Source organism: Salmo salar, chromosome 23 (assembly GCF_965601325.2).
Source record: "Salmo salar chromosome 23, fSalSal1, whole genome shotgun sequence".
NCBI classification, from domain to species: domain Eukaryota; kingdom Metazoa; phylum Chordata; class Actinopteri; order Salmoniformes; family Salmonidae; genus Salmo; species Salmo salar.
The window spans coordinates 43,065,001-43,091,611 of NC_138313.1; the positions used below are offsets into that span (position 1 = coordinate 43,065,001).

The window sequence follows — 26,611 nt, forward strand, 5'->3', positions numbered from 1 at the left end:
CTTACATCCCTGTTAGTATTTCTCCTTTGCCAAGATAATCCATCCACCTGACAGGTGTGGAATATCAAGAAGCTGATTAAACAGCATGATCATTACCCAGGTGCACCTTGTGCTGGGGACAATAAGGCCACTAAAATGTGCAAAATGTGCAGTTTTGTTGTACAACACAATGCTACAGATGTTTTGAGGGAGCGTGCAATTGATATACTGACTGCAGGAATGTCCACCAGAGCAGTTGCCAGAGAATTAAATGTTAATTTCTCTACCATAAGCCACCTCCAACGTCATTTTGAGAATTTGGTAGTATGTCCAACCAGCCTCACAACCGCAGACCACGTGTAACCATGCCAGCCCAGGACCTCCACATCCAGCTTCTTCACCTGCAGGATCATCTGGGACCAGCCACCCGGACGGCTGATGAAACTGAGGAGTATTTCTGTCTGTAATAAAGCCCTTTTGTGGGGAAAACCTCTGACTGGTTGGGCCTGGCTTCGCAATGGGTGGGCCTATGCCCTCCCAGGCTAACCCATGGCTGCACCCCTGCCCAGTCTTGTGAAATCCATAGATTAGGAACTAACATTCATTTCATTTGACCGATATCCTTATATGAACTTTAACTCAGTAAAATAGTTGCATGTGGCATTTTCTTTTTGTTCAGTATGTTAGCCAATATATTGGGGGTCTATGTTATATATTCCCCACTATATGTTAGCAGTCGATACAGTTTGAAGTGTGGTGTATAGTGATTTGGCACCAGGCTGAAATGTTATGAGAACCAGTACCAGCCTCTCTGTACTGACTTCTCTTACCCATTTTCTCTCTCTTTCCTTTTTATCTCCAGTTGTGACGGGAGCCACAGACGGAATCGGGAAAGTCTATGCGGAGAAGGTGAGTTTCCTGCATGGGCCCATTATTTCATTTCCTCCATAGAAAAACACACGAGAGCAGTGGTTCCCAGGCTACTACTCAGTTCCACACACACACACACACACACAGTTCCATGTTGAGTTGGAGAACCCTTGTCATTGAGCCATGTGTTTTAGAGTAGTAGTAAAAGCCCAGATGTAGTAGTTGGTCGGCCCATGCAACAGGTCTCTCTCTCTCTCCCAGTTAAGACGTAGTAGTTGGTCGGCCCATGCAACAGGTCTCTCTCTCCCAGTTAAGATGTAGTAGTTGGTCGGCCCATGCAACAGGTCTCTCTCTCTCCCAGTCAAGACGTGGTAGTTGGTTGGCCCATGCAACAGGTCTCTCTCTCCCAGTTAAGACGTAGTAGTTGGTCGGCCCATGCAACAGGTCTCTCTCTCCCAGTCAAGACGTGGTTGTTGGTCGGCCCATGCAACAGGTCTCTCTCTCCCAGTCAAGACGTGGTTGTTGGCCCATGCAACAGGTCTCTCCCAGTCAAGACGTGGTAGTTGGTCGGCCCATGCAACAGGTCTCTCTCTCCCAGTCAAGACGTGGTAGTTGGTCGGCCCATGCAACAGGCCTCTCTCCCAGTCAAGACGTGGTTGTTGGCCCATGCAACAGGCCCTCTCTCCCAGTCAAGACGTGGTTGTTGGCCCATGCAACAGGTCTCTCCCAGTCAAGACGTGGTTGTTGGCCCATGCAACAGGTCTCTCCCAGTCAAGACGTGGTTGTTGGCCCATGCAACAGGTCTCTCTCTCCCAGTCAAGACGTGGTTGTTCGGCCCATGCAACAGGTCTCTCTCTCTCCCAGTCAAGACGTGGTTGTTGGCCCATGCAACAGGTCTCTCTCTCTCCCAGTCAAGACGTGGTTGTTGGCCCATGCAACAGGTCTCTCCCAGTCAAGACGTGGTTGTTGGCCCATGCAACAGGTCTCTCCAGTCAAGACGTGGTTGTTGGCCCATGCAACAGGCTCTCTCTCTCCCAGTCAAGACGTGGTTGTTGGCCCATGCAACAGGTCTCTCCCAGTCAAGACGTGGTTGTTGGCCCATGCAACAGGTCTCTCCCAGTCAAGACGTGGTAGTTGGCCCGTGCAACAGCGTAGCTTGATTCCTATTGAGTCTCCCATTCAAGACCAGTGGAGTTCCCTGGTTCAGTATGGTGTTCAGTAACTGGAGTGATGGTGTTCAGGTATACTGCGTCTTCTCGCCCCTCCCTCTCAGCTGGCTGGAAAAGGGTTCGCCATGATGCTCATCAGTCGCTCCCAGGACAAGCTGGATGACGTCGCCAGGCAGCTTGGTAAGTGTATGAGTCGGTGTGTGTGTGTGTGTGTGCGTGTGCACCTCTTTCTGACTGTCTGGCAGTCGTCCCAATGCAAATGGGTGGATCACTAGTCACTTTAATAACATCACGTTAATAATGTTTACATATCTTGCATTACTCATCTCATGTGAATATACTGTATTTTATACCATCTACTGCATCTTGCCTATGCTGCTCAGTCATTGCACATCCATATATTTATATGTACATATTCTCATTCCATCCCTTTTAGAGGGGGGGGGGGTGTGTGTGTGTGTACACCAGGTCTGCTGACGTGTAAGATGGGGGCTACTTTAAAAAGCTTCCCCAGCTTTTACTAAAGGCTAGTCTGTACATCATTACAGGAACTGTATATGACATGGGGATACACACTCCTGTCTGTGGAAGCCTGGAAGCCCTTCAGATGGCTGTCGTCATGGAAAGCTGTCGGGTTGAGGGCACAGTGTGTGGGAAGATGAAGATGTCCGTGCAGGCAGGCCTGTGTTGTACTCTACATGTCCAAAAGTATGTGGACACCCCTTCAAATTAGTGGATTCAGCTGTTTCAGCCACACCCATCGCTGACAGGTGTATAGAATCGAGCGCACAGCCATGCAATCGCCATAGACAAACATTGGCAGTAGAATGGCCCGTACTGAAGAGCTCAGTGACTTTCAACATGGCACCATCATAGGATGCCCTGCTAGAGCTTCCCCTGTCAACTGTAAGTGCTGTTATTGTGAAGTGGGAATGTCTAGGAGCAACAACAGCTCAGCTGCGACGTAGTAGACCAAACAAGCTCACCGAACGGCACCGACGAGTGCTGTTGCACGTAAAAAATTGTCTCGGTTTCAACACTCACTACCGAGTTCCAAACTGCCTCTGGAAGCAATGTCGGCACAATAATTGTTCGTCGGGTGATTCATCAAATAGGTTTCCATGGCTGAGCAGCCACACACAAGCCTAAGATCATCATGTGCAATGCCAAGCGTCGGCTGAATTGGTGTAAAGCTCGCCACCATTGGACTCGTGAGCAGTGGAAACGCGTTCTCTGAAGTGATGAATCACGCCTCACCATCTTGCATTCCCAACGGGTGAATCTGGGTTTGGCGGATGCCAGGAGAACGCTACCTGCCCGACTGCATAGTGCCAACTGTAACGTTTGGTGGAGGAGGAATAATGGTCTGGGGCTGTTTTTCATGGTTCGGGCTAGGCTCCTTAGTTCCAGTGAAGGGAAGTCTTAACGCTACAGCATACAAAGACATTCTAGACGGCCCTTTCCTGTTACAATCATCATGACAATGCCTCTGTGCACAAAGTGAGGTCCATACAGAAATGGTTTGTCGATCGGTGTGGAAGAACTTGACTGGCCTGCACAGAGCCCTGACCTGAACCCCATCGAACACCTTTGGGATGAATTGGAACGCTGAATGCGAGCCAGACCTAATCACCCCCAACATCCGTGTCCGACATCACTAATGCTCATGTGGCTGAATGAAGCAAGTCCCCCGCAGCAATGTTCCAACATCTAGTGGAAAGCCTTCCCAGAAGAGTGGAGGCTGTTATAGCAGCAAAGGAGGGACCAACTTCGTATTAATGCCCATGATTTTGGAATGAGATGTTCGACGAGCAGCACACTTTTGGCCATGTAGTGCATCTCTCCAAGACTTTTACTAAAATGTCACCCCTTATCCAGCAGTGGTGACTCCTGGCTGTGCTCTGTGACTGGCACATCCCCCTGAATCTCCCGCTCTGTGACTGGCACATCCCCCTGAATCTCCCGCTCTGTGACTGGCACATCCCCCTGAATCTTTCTCTCATATCTCCCCGGGGCGCACAATAGACAAACGACTATTCTACATTCTAATTGCGGCGTGTTAAAGGAGAAGAGGGAAAGGAGGTTGTTTAAGGGTTTGTTTGTTATACATTGCCCAGTCCTGTTTGAGTAGGGAAAGTTGTGTATTTTCACACTGCTGATTTTTTATTTTACATTTTTTTAATGGAATATTTTGTTGTTGAAAGAGGGACCTGTTGGATGGGACATGGAATGGGCTTAGTGCAGTCAGTGAATGAGCTGACGATAACGTATGAATGTGTGGTGTGAGTGTGTGGTGTGAGTGTGTGGTGTGGAGTGTGTGTGTGTGTGTGGTGTGAGTGTGTGGTGTGAGTGTGTGGTGTGGTGTGTGTGTGTGTGGTGTGAGTGAGTGTGTGGTGTGAGTGTGTGGGCCACAGGAAGTGGAGACCACGTGATGGGTGTGTTTTTCAGGTTGTCTCTACATTACATTGGAACTGACCATTGAAAGTGTGATAAACCACATGACTGTCTCAATAGTTTTTAGTTAGCTTCGCTGCCTCCTGTCTGCACCTAAGTTATAACTGATTAGGAAAGCATTGAAACACAGCCAGACAACCATGTAAATCTCTCCTCGAGTATGTACTGCTCTCCTCACGCTCATCGTTAATGGAATGTTGTATTAATGTCCCACCGTTAACCCAACTGTGTTTTCTTCCTGTTTACAGAGGAGCAATACAAGGTGGAGACCAGGACCATCGCTGTGGACTTTGGTCTGTCGGACATCTACCCCAAGATCGAGGCTGGACTGGCGGGCCTGGAGATCGGAGTGTTGGGTAGGTGTTCCTTTTGTCTGGTCGTCCTCGCTCTGTATACCACCACCTTCTCATCTGTTTCACAAAATATCCTCACAAACCACATACTGACATCGGTCTCGTAATCTACGCAGATAAACGACTCTCACACACACACACTTTTGACATTGTACGTTTTGTTTGTTGTACCGAGGTAAACGTGTCAGTGTTATTTTTACATTTCCCAACAACACAGACTGACACTATGATGGCATGCATGTTAACACTTTAGTTTATAACAACACATGTCGCTGGTCCGTGGAATGTCCGGTCATGTCGCTGGTCCGTGGAATGTCCGGTCATGCCGCTGGTCCGTGGAATGTCAGGTCATGCCGCTGGTCCGTGGAATGTCAGGTCATGTCGCTGGTCCGTGGAATGTCCGGTCATGCCGCTGGTCCGTGGAATGTCCGGTCATGTCGCTGGTCCGTGGAATGTCCGGTCATGTCGCTGGTCCGTGGAATGTCCGGTCATGCCGCTGGTCCGTGGAATGTCAGGTCATGTCGCTGGTCCGTGGAATGTCAGGTCATGTCGCTGGTCCGTGGAATGTCAGGTCATGTCGCTGGTCCGTGGAATGTCCGGTCATGCCGCTGGTCCGTGGAATGTCAGGTCATGTCGCTGGTCCGTGGAATGTCAGGTCATGTCGCTGGTCCGTGGAATGTCCGGTCATGTCGCTGGTCCGTGGAATGTCCGGTCATGTCGCTGGTCCGTGGAATGTCCGGTCATGCCGCTGGTCCGTGGAATGTCCGGTCATGTCGCTGGTCCGTGGAATGTCCGGTCATGTCGCTGGTCCGTGGAATGTCCGGTCATGCCGCTGGTCCGTGGAATGTCAGGTCATGCCGCTGGTCCGTGGAATGTCAGGTCATGCCGCTGGTCCGTGGAATGTCAGGTCATGCCGCTGGTCCGTGGAATGTCCGGTCATGCCGCTGGTCCGTGGAATGTCCGGTCATGCCGCTGGTCCGTGGAATGTACTTTGACACCTTAGAAAATAAGATGCAGTCAGTCCTGGGTTCTAACCCTGGAGTTATGTGACCCTAAAAACCTAAAACAGTAGAAGTGTTACTCTATTGTCAGTGTGGTCATTCAGAATGAACCGCCTACTGATATGCGTTAGGAAGTACCTACAGAGTTTATTAGTTTTCACATGTCACTCTCTGTCAGTCCACATTCTTGCTGTGTGACCGTGTCTCTTTCAGACAAGACCATTGTTCTTTGTGTGAGAGCCCATAAGTACATGTGCTGCTTGGCTTGCTCTTCCAGTTTAAGGTGTGGTTGTGTGCCCTTTTTATGAACACCTTGCTCTCATAAGGTCCTGCTGCCCCCTGGTGGCTTTCAAGTGTAACAGCAGCACGGTTTTTCATTTACTTATTGCCAATAACTATGGTCTCGTATGCTTTAATAAAAAAATATATATATATTCAACAGTGAACAATGTTGGAATCTCCTATCCCTACCCTGAGTACTTCCTGCATATTCCTGACCTGGACAACGTGAGTTTTATTTTTTTTGGTGTGAAGCATGGGCTCACCATCAGTTACTTCAGGGAGACTGACACCTTTTGAAACCAGTTGAGTTCCAGAAAGTTCCTAGCGTTACTTTAGCTGTAGAAAAATAAACTAAGACTGTTCGCATTTGGAATGATTTAAAGATGCAATCTGGGATTGCACAACAACATTTGTAACATGTTGCGTAAATTGGATTCGGAACATATCACACTGTGCAAAATTCGTGAAACACAATTGGATGACGTAAAACGGTTTGAAATTATTAAAGTTTGAGAGGAGAGTTTTTACACTTAAACTAATGTTTTTCTTCATTCTAGTTCATCACCAACATGATCAATGTCAACATGACCTCTGTTTGCCAGGTAAGAGTTCTCTCGTTTCTGGAGCGTTTCTATGAGTGTATATGTATACCATAGATTTATCATCTAGTATATTTTTATCAGTGACGGTGTGCACGTTGTCTGTCTGAGGTAAAGTTCATGGTTTTCAGTGGTAAGACGACGTATTGACGACACATTGGCACAGACGGCATGTAGATGGGAATCCATCTTTCTCTCTTCCTCTCCTCCTTCTCCACTGTTGCTGCTGTGCTACCTGCAGGTTCCCAGAGCATCGGTGAACTACACCAAACTGTCAGTGTTCACCCATGGACTACCCTTTCTTACCCTTCCTTCCTCTCTCTCTCTTTCCCTCTTGCCCTGCCTCTCATGTGGCTGAAATGTACCAGTGTGCCATACATCTCCCATAATGCCACTGGGGTAAATCTGTAGTGGGATCTAAAGTTCATCGCTGGTCCTGTATAATTTTAAATGACAGTGTTTTTAGAGACAACTTTCTTGTCCAATCGAAATTAGAATTTTGTCCGGAAATTGAATATTTGCATAAAGTGTGATCTGTAGTAGTGTCCCTCGAGTCATATTTAGTTTGTACTGTAGATGCTGCAGCCACATCGTTGACCTGTTGCTCAGGAGTTGAGCGTTCTTTCCCTTTTCAGATGACCCAGAATGGTTCAGAGGTGAGTTGGTTTCCTTCTATAAGTGCTGTTGCCACATTTCATAAAGGAACGGACATCCACTTTTTATTTGCTTTAGTTCCAAACTAGGTAGTCTGAGGCAGCTCTTTATAAGGGGTTTTACGTCTCAGGCAAAGTCTTGCCATGCTCATCCACGTGACAATGCCGTGCTTCACCGTTAAACTACAAATCCTAAATAAAATCCTTTGTCAACCTGAGTGGTTGATTTTTCACCCACCCCCTTCTAGTGCCAGTGTGGGTACCAGTCTGTTGAGCGATCATTCCACTCCTCGCCACTCTAATTCCATAAAGAGTTGGCAAGAGGGCAGAAACGGGCTGTGGCACTCAGGCTATTCCAATGCTGGAACCTACATCAGAAAAGCCTAAATGTGCTCTATTAGGACCATGATATGAAGACGGGGCTTGATATGTTTAGAACAGGAGACGGGGCTTGATATGTTTAGAACAGGAGACGGGGCTTGATATGTTTAGAACAGGAGACGGGGCTTGATATGTTTAGAACAGGAGACGGGGCTTGATATGTTTAGAACAGGAGACGGGGCTTGATATGTTTAGAACAGGAGACGGGGCTTGATATGTTTAGAACAGGAGACGGGGCTTGATATGTTTAGAACAGGAGACGGGGCTTGATATGTTTAGAACAGGAGACGGGGCTTGATATGTTTAGAACAGGAGACGGGGCTTGATATGTTTAGAACAGGAGACCAACAGAGTGTTATCCAGAGGATACACTAATACACAGCTCCTCCTCTTCCCAGCTGCGCCGCCTGCGCCTCCCCCTTCTCCCAGCTCCCCCACCTCCCAGTAACGCCTCCCCCACCTCCCAGCTGCGCCTCCCCTCCTTCTTTCTAGCCCTCTTTCTTTGTTCCCCGTTCTGACCAGCTGCTTTTCAATTCACACAAAGTGCGCCCTCAGATTGGCTCGGCCGAATCACATGGGATCTCTGGGCCAATGGAAAGGTGAGGGGCCAACCAACCCCATTTTCACTACATCACTGCAGCAACAGGGGCGCAAACTACGTCAGCAAGCGGCTGCCATGGCAACCCACACAGTGACTTTGATTACTGTGTGTGGCAGTTTACAGTGGAGCTAGTCTGCTTGTACTCTGACAAACAGACCACGGCACCTTCCAGCGCACCATAGCAGAACAAGAGGAAAGTCCTCTCATCCCCTTTTTTTGTTTTGTGTGTTTCAGGTCCAAAGGTGTGGTCCTCAACATCTCCTCTGCCAGTGGCATGTATCCTGTCCCACTCCTCACTGTATACTCCTCTTCCAAGGCAAGGGCCACTCATAGACCTCTATATACAGACACGCACCACCCGCAGTCCGACGGATACAACACACGTGTTTATAAAATGTTCCATAGTAGGATTTGTTACATATAGCGAAGCCTTTTGGTTCTCCAGCTGTAGTTCAGTAGGGGGCGCTCTCTCATATTCAAAGGGATTTATTGGCATGGGGAAATGTATGTTTACAAAGCAAATGGTAAACAATCGGTAAACATTAGTCAGTTTTAAAAGAATATAGACATTTCAAATGCTATATTATTGACTATGTACAGTGTTAAAGTATGAAAGGGAAAATAAATACAGGTATAGTTTGTATTTACAATGTTTGTGCTCCTCTGGTTAGCCTTTTGTCATGGCAACGGGCCACAAATCTTACTACTGTGATGTCACACTATGGTATTTGGCCTAACAGATATGGGAGTTTATCAATGTTTTGATTTGTTTTCCAATTCTTTATGGGTCTGTGTGCTCTGTGGGGAAACATGTGTCTCCTATTGTGGTCATACATTTGGCAGGTTAGGAGGTGTAGCGCAGTTTGTACCTCATTTTGTGGGCAGTGGACACATAGGCAGACCTGGCTCTCGAGAAGACAGCGAGGCTAAGTTCAGTCTGTAGACAGTCAAGGATTTTCTTCATTTGGGTTTAGTCAGTGGGCAGGTATTGTTCCACTGTACTCTCTGTTTAGGGACCAATAGCTTTTCAATTTGCTCAGGGTTTTTTTGGTTGATACTTTCCAGTGTCAAGTAGTTCTTTTTGATTTCTCATAAAATTTGGTTTGGTCTAAATGTGTTTCTGTCCTGGGACTGTGGGGTCTGTTTGTGTGAACAGAGCCCCAGAACAAGCTGGCTGAGGAGACTCTTCTCTAGGTTCATCTCTCTGTAGGTGAGGATTTTGTGGTAGAATGTGTGGGTATCACTTCCTTTTAGGTGGATGTAGAATTGAACAGCTCTTTTGGGGGATGTAGATAACTAGCGGGTATCGTCCTAAATTCTGCTCTGCATGCATTGTTTGGGGTTTTCTGTTGTACACAAAGTATATTTTTGCAGAATTCTGCATGCAGTCTCAATTGGGTGTTTGTCCCATTTTGTGAATTCTTGGTTGGTGAGTGGACCGGTTCATTAACTGATTTGAAGTATTATTATTTTTAGTCACATCCTAATTGGGATGTTGAGTTTCATGTTCTTTTTGATGGCATAGAAGGTCTGTACATGATGATGATGATGATATCTCTTGGTTTCTTTAGGCGTTTGTGGACTTCTTCTCTCGTGGACTTCAGGAGGAGTACAAGGCCAAGGGAATCATTGTCCAGGTAGGAACTCTCTTCCTGTTTACCTGGGGCACTTTCAGCAGGACACCACGTTGGCCAACGTTCAGGTACAATTGTATTATGTAGAACAAACATGCCTCTCTAGCAGGTAGAATGGCTACACCGTACAGTTCCACAAAGCTCGCTATGGCTACACCGTACAGTTCCACAAAGCTAGCTATGGCTACACCGTACAGTCCCACAAAGCTCGCTATGGCTACACCGTACAGTTCCACAAAGCTCGCTATGGCTACACCGTACAGTCCCACAAAGCTAGCTATGGCTACACCGTACAGTCCCACAAAGCTCGCTATGGCTACACCGTACAGTTCCACAAAGCTCGCTATGGCTACACCGTACAGTTCCACAAAGCTAGCTATGGCTACACCGTACAGTTCCACAAAGCTAGCTATGGCTACACCGTACAGTTCCACAAAGCTCGCTATGGCTACACCGTACAGTCCCACAAAGCTCGCTATGGCTACACTGTACAGTCCCACAAAGCCAGCTATGGCTACACTGTACAGTCCCACAAAGCCAGCTATGGCTACACCGTACAGTCCCACAAAGCTAGCTATGGCTACACCGTACAGTTCCACAAAGCTTGCTATGGCTACACCGTACAGTCCCACAAAGCTCGCTATGGCTACACCGTACAGTCCCACAAAGCTAGCTATGGCTACACCGTACAGTTCCACAAAGTTCGCTATGGCTACACCGTACAGTTCCACAAAGCTCGCTATGGCTACACCGTACAGTTCCACAAAGTTCGCTATGGCTACACCGTACAGTTCCACAAAGTTCGCTATGGCTACACCGTACAGTCCCACAAAGCTAGCTATGGCTACACTGTACAGTCCCACAAAGCTAGCTATGGCTACACCGTACAGCCCTGCAGTTCCACAAAACTCAATGTTTCCCAATCCTGGTCCTGAGGACCCAACGTTTGTTTTGTTTTTGCCATAGCACTCATTCACTTGATTCAACTATTCTAAATGTGAACCCTTTTGGGTCCCCAGGTCCCAGATTGGGAAACACTAACTCCAACAGGCTTCAAGTCGTCTCTTTGATGTGGATACTGTTGCTGTATGTACATTGTTTAATTATCAGCTAAACTTTCCCTCTCTCTCGCATCTTTTGTTTTCTAGAGTGTGCTGCCCTTCTTTGTGGCCACCAAGATGACCCGTATCAAGAAGCCCACCCTGGACAAGCCCACCCCCGAGCGCTATGTGGCCGCTGAGCTGACCACCATCGGACTGCAGGGCCAGACCAACGGCTACTTCCCCCACGCTGTCATGGTACGGACCGACCCGCTCATCCCCCTTAACTTTTTAAATTAAAGAAAAACTTTGGAATCTTTTTTTTTTTTTTACGTTTCTTGTTGGACAAGTCGAGGTAGTCCTTCCCCGTTTTCAGTACGTTTTCTTCTGTTTGGTGCAGAACATTCTGAGCTGATATGATCTGTTTGTCATGTAGAAGCATTCTGTTTCACGTCACTGAATAGTGAATGCATCCTCTGTGTACAGTGCATTCGTAAAGTATTCAGACCCCTTGACTTTTTCCACATTTTGTTAAGTTGTAGTCTTATTCTAAAATGTATTTAAATGTTTTATTCTCATCAATCTACACACAATAACCCCATAATGACAAAGTGAAAACACGTGTTAATTTCTTTTGTAAATTTATAAAAAATAAACCCCTACCTTATTTACATAAGTATTCAGCCCCTTTGCTATGAGACTTTAAATTGAGCTCAGGTGCATCCTGTTTCCATTGATCATCCTTGATGTTTCTACAACTTCATTGGAGTCCACCTGTGGTAAATTCAATTGATTGGACTTGATTTGAAAAGGCACACACCCATCTATATAAAGTCCCACAGTTGACAGTGCATGTCAGAGCAAAAACCAAGCCATGAGGTCGAACAAATTGTCTGTAGAGCTCCGAGACAGGATTGTTTCGAGGCACAGATCTGGGCAAGCGTACCAAAATATGTCTGCAGCATTGAAGGTCCTCAAGAACACAGTGGCCTCCATCATTCTTAAATGGAAGAAGTTTGGAACCACCAAGACTCTTCCTAGAGCTGGCCGCTCAGCCAAACTGAGCAATTGGGGGAGAAGGGGCTTGGTCAGGGAGGTGACCAAGAACCCAATGGTCACTCTGACAGAGCTCCAGAGTTCCTCTGTGGAGAAGGGAGAAACTTTCAGAAGGACAACCATCTCTGCAGCACTTCACCAATCAGACCTTTGTCGTAGAGTGGCCAGACAGAAGCCACACTTCAGTAAAAGGCACATGACAGCCCGCTTGGAGTTTGCTAAAAGGCACCTAAAGGACTCTGACCATGATAAACAAGATTATCTGATGAAACCAAGATTGAACTCTCTGACCTGAATGCCAAGCATCAAGTCTGGAGGAAACCAGGCACCATCCCTACGGTGCAGCATGGTGGTGGCAGCATCATGCTGTGGAGATGTTTTTCAGCGGCAGGGACTGGGCGACTAGTCAGGATTAAGGCAAAGATGTATGGAGAAAAGTACAGAGATCCTTGCTGCTCTAGAGCGCTCAGACTGGGATGAAGGGTCACCTTCCAACAAGACAATGGCACACAGCCAAGACAACGCAGGAGTGGCTTCGGGACAAGTCTCTGAACGTCCCGGACTTGAACCCGATCAAACATCTCTGGAGAGGCCTGAAAATAGCTGTGCAGTGACACGCCCCATCCAACCTGACAGATCTTGATGATCTGCAGAGCAGAATGGGAGAAACCCCCCAAATACCAGTGTGCCAAGCTTGTAGCGTTATACCCAAGAAGACTCAAGGCTGTAATCGCTGCCAAAGGTGCTTTAAAGTACTGAGTAAAGGGTCTGAATACTTAAGTAAATGTAATATTTCTTTTTTTTAATACATTTGCAGAATTGTCTAACCTGTTTTTAGCTTTGACATTGCGGGGGGAAACTATTTAATCCATTTTAGAATAAGGCTGTAACGCAACTGTGGAAAAAGTCAAGGGGTCTGAATACTTTCCAACTGCACTGTGTACACTGAGTGTACTAAACATTAAGCAACACCTAATATTGAGTTGCACCCCCTCCACCTTTTGTCCTCAGAACAGCCTCAATTCATTGGGGCTCATGGACTCTACAAGGTGTCTAAAGCGTTCCACAGGGATGCTGGTCCATGTTGACTCCACTACTTCCCACAGTTGGCTGAATGATCTTGGGTGGTGGACCATTCTTGATACACACGGGGAAACTGTTGAGCGTGAAAAACCCAGCAGCGTTGCAGTTCTGGACTCAAACCGGTGCGCCTGTTACCTATCATACCCCGACACTTAAATGTTTTGTCTTGCCTATTCACCCTCTGAATGGCACACATACACAATCCATGTCTCAAGGCTTAACAATCCTTCTTTAACCTCTCTTGGACATGTGGGACGCTAGCGTCCCACCCGCGGGACACCCCGCCAACAGCCAGTGAAATAGCAGGACGGCAAATTCAAAACAACAAAAATCTCATAATTCAAATTTCTCAAACATACAACTATTATATCCCATTTTAAAGATAATCCTCTCATTAATCCAACCACATTGTCCGATTTCAAAAAGGCTTTACGGCGAAAGCATAACATTAGATTGGTAGGACAGCGCCTAAACAAGAAAAACCACACAGCCATTTTCCAAGCAAGGAGAGGCGTCACAAAAACCAGAAATACAGCTAAAATGAATCACTAACCATTGATCTTCATCAGATGACACTCCCAGGACTCAATGTTACACAATACATGTATGTTTTGTTCGATAAAGTTCATATTTATATCCATAAACCCCATTTTACATTGGCGCGTGATGTTCAGAAATGTTTTGCCTCCCAAAGCTTCCGGTGAATGAGCACATCAATTTACAAAAATACTCATCATAAACGTTGATTAAATCTACAACAGTTATTGAAAGAATTATAGATCCACTTCTCCTTAATGCAACCGCTGTGTCAGATTTCAAAATAGCTTTACGGTGAAAGCACATTGTTCAATATTCTGACTACAGAGCTCAGCCATCAAAGCAAGCTATACAGTTATCCGCCAAGTTCTGGAGTCAACTAAACTCAGAAATAGTATTATAAATCTTCACTTACCTTTGCTGATCTTCGTCGGAATGCACTCCCAGGACTCCCACTTCCACAAGAAATGTTTGTTTTGTTCGATAAACTCCATATTTATGTCCAAATACCTCCGTTTTGTTCGCGCGTTCAGATCACTAATCCAAAGGCATAATGTGCGAGCGCAAAACCAGAGACAAAGTCAAATAGTTCCATTACCGTTTGTAGAAACATGTCAAATGATATTTACAATCAATCCTTAGGGTCTTTTTAACATAAATATTCAATAATATTCCAACCGGACAATAGCGTATTCATTACAGAGGGGAAAAAGAAGGAACGGCGCGCTTGTGTGCCTGCGAGGTAAACAACTCACTGGTCCCAGGCTTGAGACTGCTCTTATTCTCTCCCCAGTAACAGTAGAAGCATGAAACAAGGTTCTAAAGACTGTTGACATCTAGTGGAAGCCTTAGGAAGTGCAAAATGACCCCACAGACACTAGTTTGGAAAGGCAATCAGTTGGAAAAACTACAAACCACTTCCTGGTTGGATTTTTTTCTCAGGTTTTTGCCTGACATATGAGTTCTGTTATACTCAGACATCATTCAAACAGTTTTAGAAACTTCAGTGTTTTCTATGCATATCCTACCTTCTGGGCCCGAGTAGCAGGCAGTTTCATTTGGGCACGTATTCATCTGAATTTCCGAATACTGCCCCCGTCACTAAAAAGTTAACCTGTCTCCTCCCCTTCATCTACACTGATTTTTGAAGATTTAAGAGGTGACATCAATAAGGGAGCATAACTTTCATCCGGATTCACCTGGCCAGTCTGTCATGGAAAGAGCAGGTGTTCTTAATGTTTTGTATAGTATGTCCACACTGAGTGCTAACTAACCTCTTGCCACTGGGCTGGCTGACCACTACCCTGGTGGCTATTTAACCTGGTCTTCAGGGCTGGCTGACCACTACCCTGGTGGCTGTTTAACCTGGTCTTCAGGGCTGGCTGACCACTACCCTGGTGGCTGTTTAACCTGGTCTTCAGGGCTGGCTGACCACTACCCTGGTGCCCATTTAACCTGGTCTTCAGGGCTGGCTGACCACTGTCCTGGTGGCTATTAACCTGGTCTTCAGGGCTGGCTGACCACTGTCCTGGTGCCCATTTTAACCTGGTCTTCAGGGCTGGCTGACCACTGTCCTGGTGGCTATTAACCTGGTCCTCTGTTGTCTTCAGGGCTGGCTGACCACTGTCCTGGTGCCTATTAACTTGGTCATCTACTTCGGGGCCAGGATGAACCGAGCCCAGCGCACTGGATACCTGAAGAGGAGGAAGCTGAGGGAACTGGCCAACCAGAGTAACGGGAAGAGTGACAGGCTGAAGAGCGAATAAACGGAACTCCATAGCAATGAATGGAGACTAGAAGCTGACCATAGAACTACCATTCAACTACTCTGACTACCCTGGACTATGTCCGTTTTGATCAGGGTTCCTCAACCCTCTCCTCGGCACCCCCCAGAAGTTTCACATTTTTTCATTTTAGCAATAAACTGGCCCACCTGATTCCATTAGCCAAATGATGATTAGTGGACTAATGGTGTCAGGTGTGCCAGTTTAGGGTTAAAACAATGTGAAATGTCTGGGGAAGCCTGATGAGAGGGTTGGGCAATGCTGCATTAGATAATGGTGTTGAATTTTCACTTGACTGTGTTTTAATATTTTTGTGTGTCTCTGAGTCCATATTGATGTAACTGTTGCATGTCTCTCTGAATGAAGTAACTAGCCAAAGTGGCTGGAACAAAATACATGAAAAGGTCTTTGTTCTCAGCACAGGGAATAGTTATTATTTTTCTAAGTAACAAAAATAATTGGTGATAAGAATCTAAAATATATTTTATGTACGTAAAAGCAAGCTATATCTTCAGGCACTTTACAAAGTGTAGTTTACACGCTGTGGCTGAAAAGTGTACAAGTGATCAAATCTTAATTCCTCCTGTCCTTGATTCCTAATTTCCTTACCGACCTCTGTAAGCACATTGGAGGACAGGCTCGAAGGTCCCACCCCTCGGACCGCTTCCAATGAGCTTCGAGAGGGAGGAATCAAGGACCCGAATAGTCAGAGTTGATGGCTTGTACGCTTTTCAGACCTAGCCCATGTAAGGAGCTCTCTCCAGCCTCAGCTTGTCTTGACTTTAGCTGAGTTTAGCTGAGTTTTTTGTGTGTATTTCAGTTTTTGTGGATTTGTTTTGTTTCAGTTGTCCAATCGCAGTCTTGTAAGGTTGTTTTATGGATTTGATGGAGAGAAAAAAAAAAGTACATTCTTTTCTCTTTGTCATCCAGTTCATGTTGGTTTTGGTCCAACAAGAGGGACTCTGGCACATTGAAGTCCTTGTATGGAGCTCTGAACGAGTGACAATAATAGTTGAAAAGCTGACAGTACACGCTGACAGTACACGCTTGGACAACTGAAACAAAACAAATCCACAAAAACTGAAATACACACAAAAAAACTCAGCTAAAACAACATTTGTACTAAACTGTTGGCTTACAGCTCATATACTGTATTGCAGATACCAAAGATTGTATGTAATATATTGTGCAAGATTGCCTCGTTGTACAACAAGCACAACTATTTCTGACTGTGTTGGTCTGTGAGGGCCTTGAATCTCTGTATGCCTTGTTCTGACCAATGTTCAGACTTGAACCGTGGTGCCGTTTTCGAAGAGTTTTCACAGTGTGAAACTCCACCAGTTGTTTTTATATTATCAGGGATGTTGACCAATGAATTGCAATGAACTCCTGCTGCTTTGCACCTGTAGAATAATCCGATTTTTTAAAAATGATTTTACAACTTTAAAAAATACTGTGCAATGTGCTCTGACTTTTTGTATGATTTCTGGATATTATTAATGAACATGTACTATGCTGTTTAAAAGGGATTCAAATGGTAAGTTTTTATTGCTCATGTGTAAAAACCCACAATTTTTTTTTTATAAAACATTGTACTGGTATTTGGGGTATGTTTTCTCCGGTGTTCCTTTGTGGTAAGATTCATCCCAAATGGCACCCTGTTCCCCTAGTGCACTACTCAAAAGTAGTGTACTGTAGGAAACAGTGTACCGTTTGGGGGCACAGCAAATGTGTTCCCAGCCTCCATCTTTACTAAGATTTTGGGGCCAATACTATCTCTTTTATGTCACTTTATGATATCACAACAGGGAATCCACCATTGTCATAGAGTTCCAAGAACAGCAAGCAACATCTGTCTGCATGCGGAATGACCAGAGACTGTCAAGACGAATGATAAGTGGCTACTTCTCTGAATATTTAAATAGTTTACTTTATTGCTTCTTACTGTGTTTCATTTGAGACCTTTACACGGAAATGAAAATAATTGGATAAAACTGAGTTTGAACTTTTTAATGTTAAAGATGGGACACATTGAATGAAACACCTGCCACTAACATTATGAGGTAATGTTTCGTTGTGTGAGGAATACCTAGATCTTACTGGGTTGAAGGATTTGGTTTGGAAGGTCTAACCAGAAGACATTTCAAAGCATCCACATGGCTTTCCACTTATTCTACTGAACAAAAATATTAATGCAACATGCAACAATTTCAAAGATTTCTTATGCGGAAATCTGTCAATAGGGCCAAATGAATTTCTCAAATCTATGGATTTCACACGACTGGTAATACAGATATGTATCTGTTGGTCACAGATATCCCCCCCCCCCCCAAAAAAAAAATTGGCCTCAGGATCTCGTATTTTTGTGCATTGAAATTGCCATTGATGAAATGCAATTGTGTTCGTTGTCGGTAGCTTATGCCTGTCCGTACCATAACCCCACCGCCACCATGGGGCACTCTGTTCACAACGTTGATATCAGCAAACCGCTCACCCACACGACGCCATACACGTGGTCTGCGGTTGTGAGGCCGGTTGGACGTACTGCCAAATTCTCTAAAACGATGTTGAAGGCGGCGTATGGTAGAGAAATGGACATTCAATTCTCTGGCAGACATTCTTGCAGTCAGCATGCCAATTGAGCACTCCCTCAACTTAAGACATCTGTGGCATTGTGTTGTGTGACAAAACTGAACATTTTAGTGGCCTTTTATTGTCCCCAGCACAAGGTGCACCTGTGTAACGATCATGCTGTTTAATCAGCTTCTGGATATGCCACACCTGTCAGGTGGATGGATTATCTTGGCAAAGGAGAAATGCTCACTAATAGGGATCTAAACAAATTTGTGCACAAAATCTGAGAGATGCTTTTTGTTCATATGGAATATTTCTGGGATCTTTTATTTCAGCTCATGAAACATGGGACCAACACTTTAAATGTTGCATTTAGATTTTTTTTTCAAGTTCAAAGCAGCCGCTGGGCTGGAAGACATTTCAAAAGTAGGTTTTCCAAGTATGTTAGGCACGCTACTAAAATTGTTAAAAGCTCATTTAGTTTGAAGAAGCAGGATTGGTTGGCAGGGTGAGGATCAATAATATATAGCCTATGTATTGTAGCCTACATTTGTACTAAACTGTGTCTTATAGTATGTTGGAATGATAATGCCATTGGTTAAATAGGAGATACAAATATCTGTTAACATAGGCCTACTGCTAACAGTGGGTGATGTCACAGAGGGGTCATGACATGGAGACAGACTACCATGGCAATTTGAGTTCTCTAAATAGAACATATAGCATGTGATGTCATAAAGGCTGTTTCCTGAGGGAACAATAATAATAACAATAATAGACTTATAGTGCTTTTCGTTACTTATTTCAAAGCTCTATAGAGAAAATTAAATCATATTCATTCAAAACAATGTAGTTATAGGTTAAGCCCCAACCCAACCCTAGTAGCCATGACTTTAGCCCCTCACCTAAACGTACATGTACATCTAATGGTCCACTGGAATGTCTGAGCCTTTTCCATTCAGGGTCATGTTCAATTGTAAAAAAAAAAACATGAAAAACACGTGCAACAGACAGACCTGAACTTGTCCAAGAGAGACTAATTTTCTTTTCTTTTTTTCCTGCTGAACACGACCCCAGGTAAATAACATGCTGCTGAACGCGACCCAGGTAAATAACATGCTGCTGAACACGACCCCAGGTAAATAACATGCTGCTGAACACGACCCCAGGTAAATAACATGCTGCTGAACACGACCCCAGGTAAATAACATGCTGCTGAACACGATCCCAGGTAAATAACATGCCGCTGAACACGACCCCAGGTAAATAACATGCTGCTGAACACGACCCCAGGTAAATAACATGCCGCTGAACACGACCCCAGGTAAATAACATGCCGCTGAACACGATCCCAGGTAAATAACATGCTGCTGAACACGACCCCAGGTAAATAACATGCTGCTGAACACGATCCCAGGTAAATAACATGCTGCTGAACACGACCCCAGGTAAATAACATGCTGCTGAACGCGATCCCAGGTAAATAACATGCTGCTGAACACGACCCCAGGTAAATAACATGCTGCTGAACGCGACCCCAGGTAAATAACATGCTGCTGAACGCGACCCCAGGTAAATAACATGCTGCTGAACACGATCCCAGGTAAATAACATGCTGCTGAACACGACCCCAGGTAAATAACATGTTCAGTTGTCCCATTTAAGCTCATATAACTGCGATTTTATCAATGACGCTTGGAATCTAACTAAACTAGGGTGTGGATTACCAAGCAGATCCTGTATGTATAATTATACTGTTCATTTCTCTAGTGCAGAATAAATGTTTGCTGTATGTTCTCCTGTGTTGACTCCATCCAGGATGAGTGAAGAGAACAGGGCGTTCATCATAGAATTAGGAATTTGAATACTAGACTGAACACAAGCCTTCTTATGAAGGTCCAAAGGTCAGCCATGTTAGTCAGGGAGTTGGTAAACCATGGCTTGCCAGTGCTGTGATAAGATATTGTTTTAAAACCATGAATGTGAAGAATGTATCTGCAATGTGTGTGTTAGCTAGCTTGCCAGCCAGTTTTGGAGGAATGATTCCATTCATTTTTCAAATTAACTGTCAATATGCCAACATTCCATTGAAAAGATGGAACGGCACAGCCAGAAGAGGACTGGCCACCCCTCATAGCCTGGTTCCTCTCTACCCAGCACAGCCAGAAGAGGACTGGCCACCCCTCGTAGCCTGGTTCCTCTCTACCCGGCACAGCCAGAAGAGGACTGGCCACCCCTCGTAGCCTGGCTCCTCTCTACCCGGCACAGCCAGAAGAGGACTGGCCACCCCTCGTTGCCTGGCTCCTCTCTACCCGGCACAGCCAGAAGAGGACTGGCCACCCCTCGTAGCCTGGTTCCTCTCTACCCGGCACAGCCAGAAGAGGACTGGCCACCCCTCGTAGCCTGATTCCTCTCTACCCGGCACAGCCAGAAGAGGACTGGCCACCCCTCGTAGCCTGGCTCCTCTCTACCCGGCACAGCCAGAAGAGGACTGGCCACCCCTCGTAACCTGGTTCCTCTCTACCCGGCACAGCCAGAAGAGGACTGGCCACCCCTCATAGCCTGGTTCCTCTCTACCCAGCACAGCCAGAAGAGGACTGGCCACCCCTCGTAGCCTGTTTCCTCTCTACCCAGCACAGCCAGAAGAGGACTGGCCACCCCTCGTAGCCTGGCTCCTCTCTACCCAGCACAGCCAGAAGAGGACTGGCCACCCCTCGTAGCCTGGCTCCTCTCTACCCGGCACAGCCAGAAGAGGACTGGCCACCCCTCGTAGCCTGGTTCCTCTCTAGGTTTCTTCCTAGGTTTTGGCCTTTCTAGGGAGTTTTTCCTAGCCACCATGCTTCTACACCTGCATTACTTGCTGTTTGGGGTTTTAGGCTGGGTTTCTGTACAGCACTTTGTGACATCAGCTGATGTAAGAAGGGCTTTATAAATATATTTGATTTGATTGAAAAGATGCAGTCAATCGACAGTTATACACTGGCTCAAATCAGTTGATGATACGACAAGTTGTGAATGCACAGGTACTGATATTGTATCATATAATAGCACTCACAGATTTCCCCAAAAAACTAAACAATTCTGAGACATTTATGGTCTGTTTACATATATTTTAGAGGCTATTTATACAGAAAATTGGTGCAAAAGCTGTTTAAACTGTATTTATAATTATATGACAATATTTTAGGTTGACTATAATTACATTACACACTTTCTGATACATCACATGACACTTGACTTTTATTTTCCTGCATCAGTTAAAGCTCTGTCATTCATTCCAATTACACTGTTTATGGATTTCTCCCTGACCAAGATGGCTGCCATTTTCACCCCAATATGGCACTTTGAGGGTTTATGACATAGCTCCTCTAGTAATTGAATTGGATCTCTATGGCTTTCATACTTAAGCAGCTCCATAGGATGTAGGACAAACTGATTCAGGCCGGCATTGAGGCCCGCTTCAGTGAGCTGCAGCAGGAGTTGTTTATCAGGGAGCAACCTCAGAGAGAAGAAATCTATAAGCTACTGGACTCAGAGTCAGGCTTCAAAATGGCTGCTGTGTTGCGGGAACAGTTGAGGAAGAAGGAGGGAGGAGGCGGCAGAAGAGGTGACTGGAACCTTAATATTTAAAATATATATATATATTTTTCTAGGCCTATAAGCAGACTTATTTATTTTGTTTGATTTCATCTTGTACACATTTGCAGCTAAGAATTGCAGTATACAGACAAAGGAAAACATTGATAGCTAATAATTGTAGACAGCCTACACTAGACTTCTATTATGTTACTGGTTTAGGCAATGGACATGAATATGGGGTTTAATCAATTCAATCATTCAACCCATCAGGTGAGAGGAAGTTAGTTTTGGACTTCAGGTCAAAGAAAGAGAGGAGTCTGGAGGCTCAGAGAGGGGAAGTGAGAACAGGAGGATGAATTAGAGGAGGGGCATTAGAGAGAGGCAGAGGGCCAGATGATCTGAGGAAAGTGAAAAATTGAGGGAAACGAGGGACGGCTGAGATGGAGAGGGAACAGAGGAGAGAAAGCCTAATCAATGTCAGTATAAAAGTCAAAGAGAACAGCTTGACAAAGAGGAGAGAAAGATGAGATTAGAGGAAGATAGACAGAGCGCATAACCTGGTACGAGGACATCAGAGCAAGAGAGAGGAGAGGGGGGCAAGAGAAAGGAGGGGGGGCAAGAGAAAGGAGGGGGTTGCAATAGAGAAGGGAGAGGGGAGAAGGGGGGGAGGGAGGGAGGGGGAGAAAGAGAGGAGAGGGAGGGAGGGGGAGAAAAAGAGGAGGGGTGGGAAAGAGGGGGGAGCGAGGGAGAGGGGGAGAAGAGAGGGGGGAAAGAGAGGAGAGGGAGAGGGGGAGAAGAGAGGGGGGAAAGAGAGGAGAGAGAGAGGGGGTAGAAGAGGGGAGAGGGGGAAAGAGGGAGAGAAAGAGAGGAGAGAGAGGGGGAGAGAGAATTTTGCAGAATTCTGCGAAAATATCCTCCAACGTAGAACACCAAATAATGCATGCAGAGCAGAATTAGGCCGATACCCGCTAATTATCAAAATCCAGAAAAGAGCCGTTAAATTCTACAACCACCTAAAAGGAAGCGATTCCCAAACCTTCCATAACAAAGCCATCACCTACAGAGAGATGAACCTGGAGAAGAGTCCCCTAAGCAAGCCGTACCTGGGGCTCTGTTCACAAACACAAACAGACCCCACAGAGCCCCAGAACGGTAACACAATTAGACCCAACCAAATCATGAGAAAACAAAAATATAATTACTTGACACATTGGAAAGAATTAACAAAGAAACTGAGCAAACTAGAATGCTATTTGGACCTAAACAGAGAGAACACAGTGGCAGAATTCCTGACCACTATGACTGACCCAAACTTAAGGAAAGCTTTGACTATGTACAGACTCAGTGAGCATAGCCTTGCTATTGAGAAAGGCCGCCGTAGGCAGACATGGCTCTCGAGAAGACAGGCTATGTGCACACTGCCCACAAAATGAGGTGGAAACTGAGCTGCACTTCCTAACCTCCTGCCCAATGTATGACCATATTAGAGACACATATTTCCCTCAGATTACACAGATCCACAAAGAATTCGAAAACAAACCCAATTTTGATAAACTCCCATATCTACTGGGAAAGAGAGGAGAGAGGGGGGGAAAGAGAGGAGAGAAAAGAAGTGGGAGGAAGAGAGGAGAGAGAGAGGGGGGAAGAGAGAAGGGGGAAGAGAGGAGAGAGAGTGGGGGAGGGAAGTGGCGAGAGGGGAGGGAAGTGGCGAGGGAATGGGAGAGGAAAGAGGGAATGAGAGGGGAGAGGCGAGGGAATGAGAGAGGAAAGAGGGAATGAGAGAGGGGAGAGGAGAGGAGAGGGGAGAGGAGAGGGAAGACGCAAGGCGAGGGAATGATAGAGGGAAGAGGCGAGGCAAGGGAAGGAGAGGGGAGAGGAGACGAGGAGAGGGAAGAGGCGAGGCAAGGCAAGGGAATGAGTGAGAAGAGAGGAGAGGGAAGAGGCGAGGGAATGAGACAGGGGAGAGGGAAGAGGCGAGGGAATAAGACAGGGGAGAGGGAAGAGGCGAGGGAATGAGACAGGGGAGAGGGAAGAGGCGAGGGAATGAGACAGGGAGAGTAGAGGAGAGGAGAGGGAAGAGGCGAGGCAAGGGAATGAGTGAGAAGAGAGGAGAGGGAAGAGGCGAGGAAAGGGAATGAGTGAGAAGAAAGGAGAGGGAAGAGGCGAGGAAATGAGACAGGGGAGAGGGAAGAGGCGAGGGAATGAGACAGGGGAGAGTAGAGGGAAACATTACTATTGATAAAGGAAAATTAGCTGAAGGATGAGAAGCTGAAAGAGGAAATTAGGAAGGAGAACAAGAGAAATGAGTGGAAGAGAATGAAAGAGAAAAACAAGAGAGAGGGGGAGAGAGGAGGGACAGTTGAAAAATAAATAAGTTGATGAAAGAGATAAAAGGTTGGAGGGGATGGGAGAGGAGATGAGAGGAGGGCAGGGCAAGAGAGGAGGTCAAGTTGAAAAATAAATAAGTTGATGAAAAGATTGAAGGTAGGGGAGAGAAAGTATAAGTGAGAAAGAGATGTGATAATGATGTTGGATAAGATAAGGACGAGATAGGAAGATGGAGGAGGAGAAAAGGATATAAAAGAGAATTCAAGTCAACACAAGATGCTGAGAGATAGAGGAAATAATCAGAAAAATAAGAGAGGCAGAAATACAGGGAGCGGAAGAAAGAGGAACAAAGGAAAAACATGGAGGTCAATAAGTTTTGGGGTCTGGTGGTACTTCCTGACTCTGAGAGGGAAGATGTTCCCAGAACTATTTTCATTTAAAGGGCACCTCCAGTAAAATAAAAATTAAAAAAGCCAGAGACCAGTAGAATTTGTGGCCAGATTAACTTTCCTGACCTAAAAGTATTTCATAAAGGGGGTAGGGAAATCAACTATTAAAAAGTCAGTTGTCGTTCTGAGCATTTCAGTGACCTTGCAATGCCTAGTGATACATTTTACTCAAGCTGTAAGTTAGTAGCTAAGTAGCTAGCTAAACATGCTAACTAGCCACCATACTATTTGTGTTACAGATAGAAAGAACAATGAGACAGATATTTCACTGGACCTGTAAATGTGAAACATCCGCTTGGCGTTTACACGACGAAGCCCATTAGCGGGCAGTGGGAGAAGATAGAATGAGATGTTCCCAAAACTAGAATCTGTGCTGAACAGATTGTAAAAAGTTATTTTTTTTAGACTTTACCCTTTGCCAAAGTTGTAAAAAATTGTGTTGTTTAGGAGTGCAAAGGCGAATTGAGTTATTGCGCACTTCAAAGTAGGCGTACCCTTACGGAAATATGCAAATATTTATTAGAACGCGCCAATAGGATCTCGCTATCTTGTGCTTGGCTCTGCCCACCTCTTTGCTTGTTCCCATTGGAAGTGGTCTATTTTAGTTATAAAAATATTTGTGTTTTCCTACTAAGTCCTAGCTAGTTAACTTGTAGGTAGCTGATAAAATAATGCAATTTATTCAATGCATTTTTATTCTAAACTGTGTTCTTGGAACAGAATGATCTCTGTCTGTCCAAATACATTTAAACACCACCAGCTATCAGCTTCAGAGAACTTGCAGTTTGATGTTGTTACCCAAAGTTGACCTCTGGGTGGGGGTATATGCAAGCTAAAAAGTGACTGACTGCTTGTTTCAGACTGGTTTCAACCCTCTTGGGACCTCTAATCGTGGTCCTCAACCAGAGGTGATAAATGTCAGCATTCCAAGATTCGTGGGCCAAACCACTGCCCAAAAAACACGTTCAACAGGTCCCTGCCACTCTGACTAAATTAAACCAGGGCCCATATTCACAAAGAGTTTCAACATAGTCTGCTCTGGGATCAGATTTACCTTTCAGATAATAATTAATATGATTATTTTGACGGGGGGGGGCAGATCCTAGATCAGCACTCAACTGTTAATGGAAGTTCAATCCATGATAATATGATTGTTTCATAATTATGCATTTTCTTTGGTAAGAGCAGTTCCCACCAGCAGTGTTGTGAAACCAAGTGCCAATCCACCACCTGCAGCGAGGGGAGTGGAACAGCAGATGTTTGAGTATCAACCTCTCTTATCGTCACTCAATGCCTAGGTTTACCCCCACTGTACTCGCACTCTACCATACCCTTGTCTGTACACTATGCCCTGAATCTATCCTACCACGCCCAGAAATCTGCTCCTTTTATTCTCTGTTCCCAACACGCGAGACGAGCAGTTCTCATAGCCCTTAGCCGTACCCTCATCCTACTCCTCCTCTGCTCCTCTGGTGATGTAGAGGTTAACCCAGGCCCTGAGTGTCCTCAGGCGCTCTCATTTGTTGACTTCTGCAACCGTAAAAGCCTTGGGTTCATGCATGTTAACATTAGAAGCCTCCTCCCTAAGTTTGCTTTATTCACTGCTTTAGCACACTCCGCCAACCCTGATGTCCTAGCCGTGTCTGAATCCTGGCTTAGGAAGGCCACCAAAAATTCTGAAACTTCCATCCCCAATTTCATGATTTTCCATCAAGACAGAACTGCTAAAGGGGGTGGAATTGCAATCTACTGTAGAGATAGCCTGCAGGGTTCTGTCATACTATTCAGGTCTATGCCCAAACAGTTCGAGCTTCTGCTTTTTAAGATCCATCTCTCCAGAAATAAGTCTCTCACTGTTGCCGCTTGCTATAGACCCCCCTCAGCTCCCAGCTGTGCCCTGGACACGATATGTGAATTGATTGCCCCCCATCTATCGTCAGAGTTTGTACTGCTAGGTTACCTAATTTGGGATATGCTTAACACCCCGGCCATCCTACAATCTAAGCTAGATGCCCACAATCTCACACAAATGATGAAGGAACCTACCCGGTACAACCCCAAATCTGTAAACATGTGCACCCTCAGATGTCATCCTGACCAACTTGCCCTCTAAATACACCTCTGCTGTTTTCAACCAGGATCTCAGCGATCACTGCCTCATTGCCTGAGTCCTTTATGGGTCCGTGGTCAAACAACAACCCCTCA

The 26,611-nt window shown here is 45.6% G+C and overlaps 1 pseudogene across 1 annotated transcript in view; it reads left to right on the plus strand.

Annotated features, from left to right (window-relative positions):
* The window catches only part of LOC106584659 (very-long-chain 3-oxoacyl-CoA reductase-A-like), a 37,144-nt pseudogene extending 20,203 nt beyond the window's left edge, over positions 1-16,941 (plus strand). The window contains exons 2-11 of the transcript XR_014382360.1: positions 842-888; positions 2,123-2,198; positions 4,721-4,828; positions 6,269-6,333; positions 6,666-6,724; positions 7,343-7,363; positions 8,577-8,658; positions 9,914-9,979; positions 11,125-11,274; positions 15,303-16,941. The product of XR_014382360.1 is annotated as a very-long-chain 3-oxoacyl-CoA reductase-A-like (transcript). The remainder of the gene's footprint in view (positions 1-841; positions 889-2,122; positions 2,199-4,720; positions 4,829-6,268; positions 6,334-6,665; positions 6,725-7,342; positions 7,364-8,576; positions 8,659-9,913; positions 9,980-11,124; positions 11,275-15,302) is intronic.
* Positions 16,942-26,611: the final 9,670 nt, after the last annotated feature.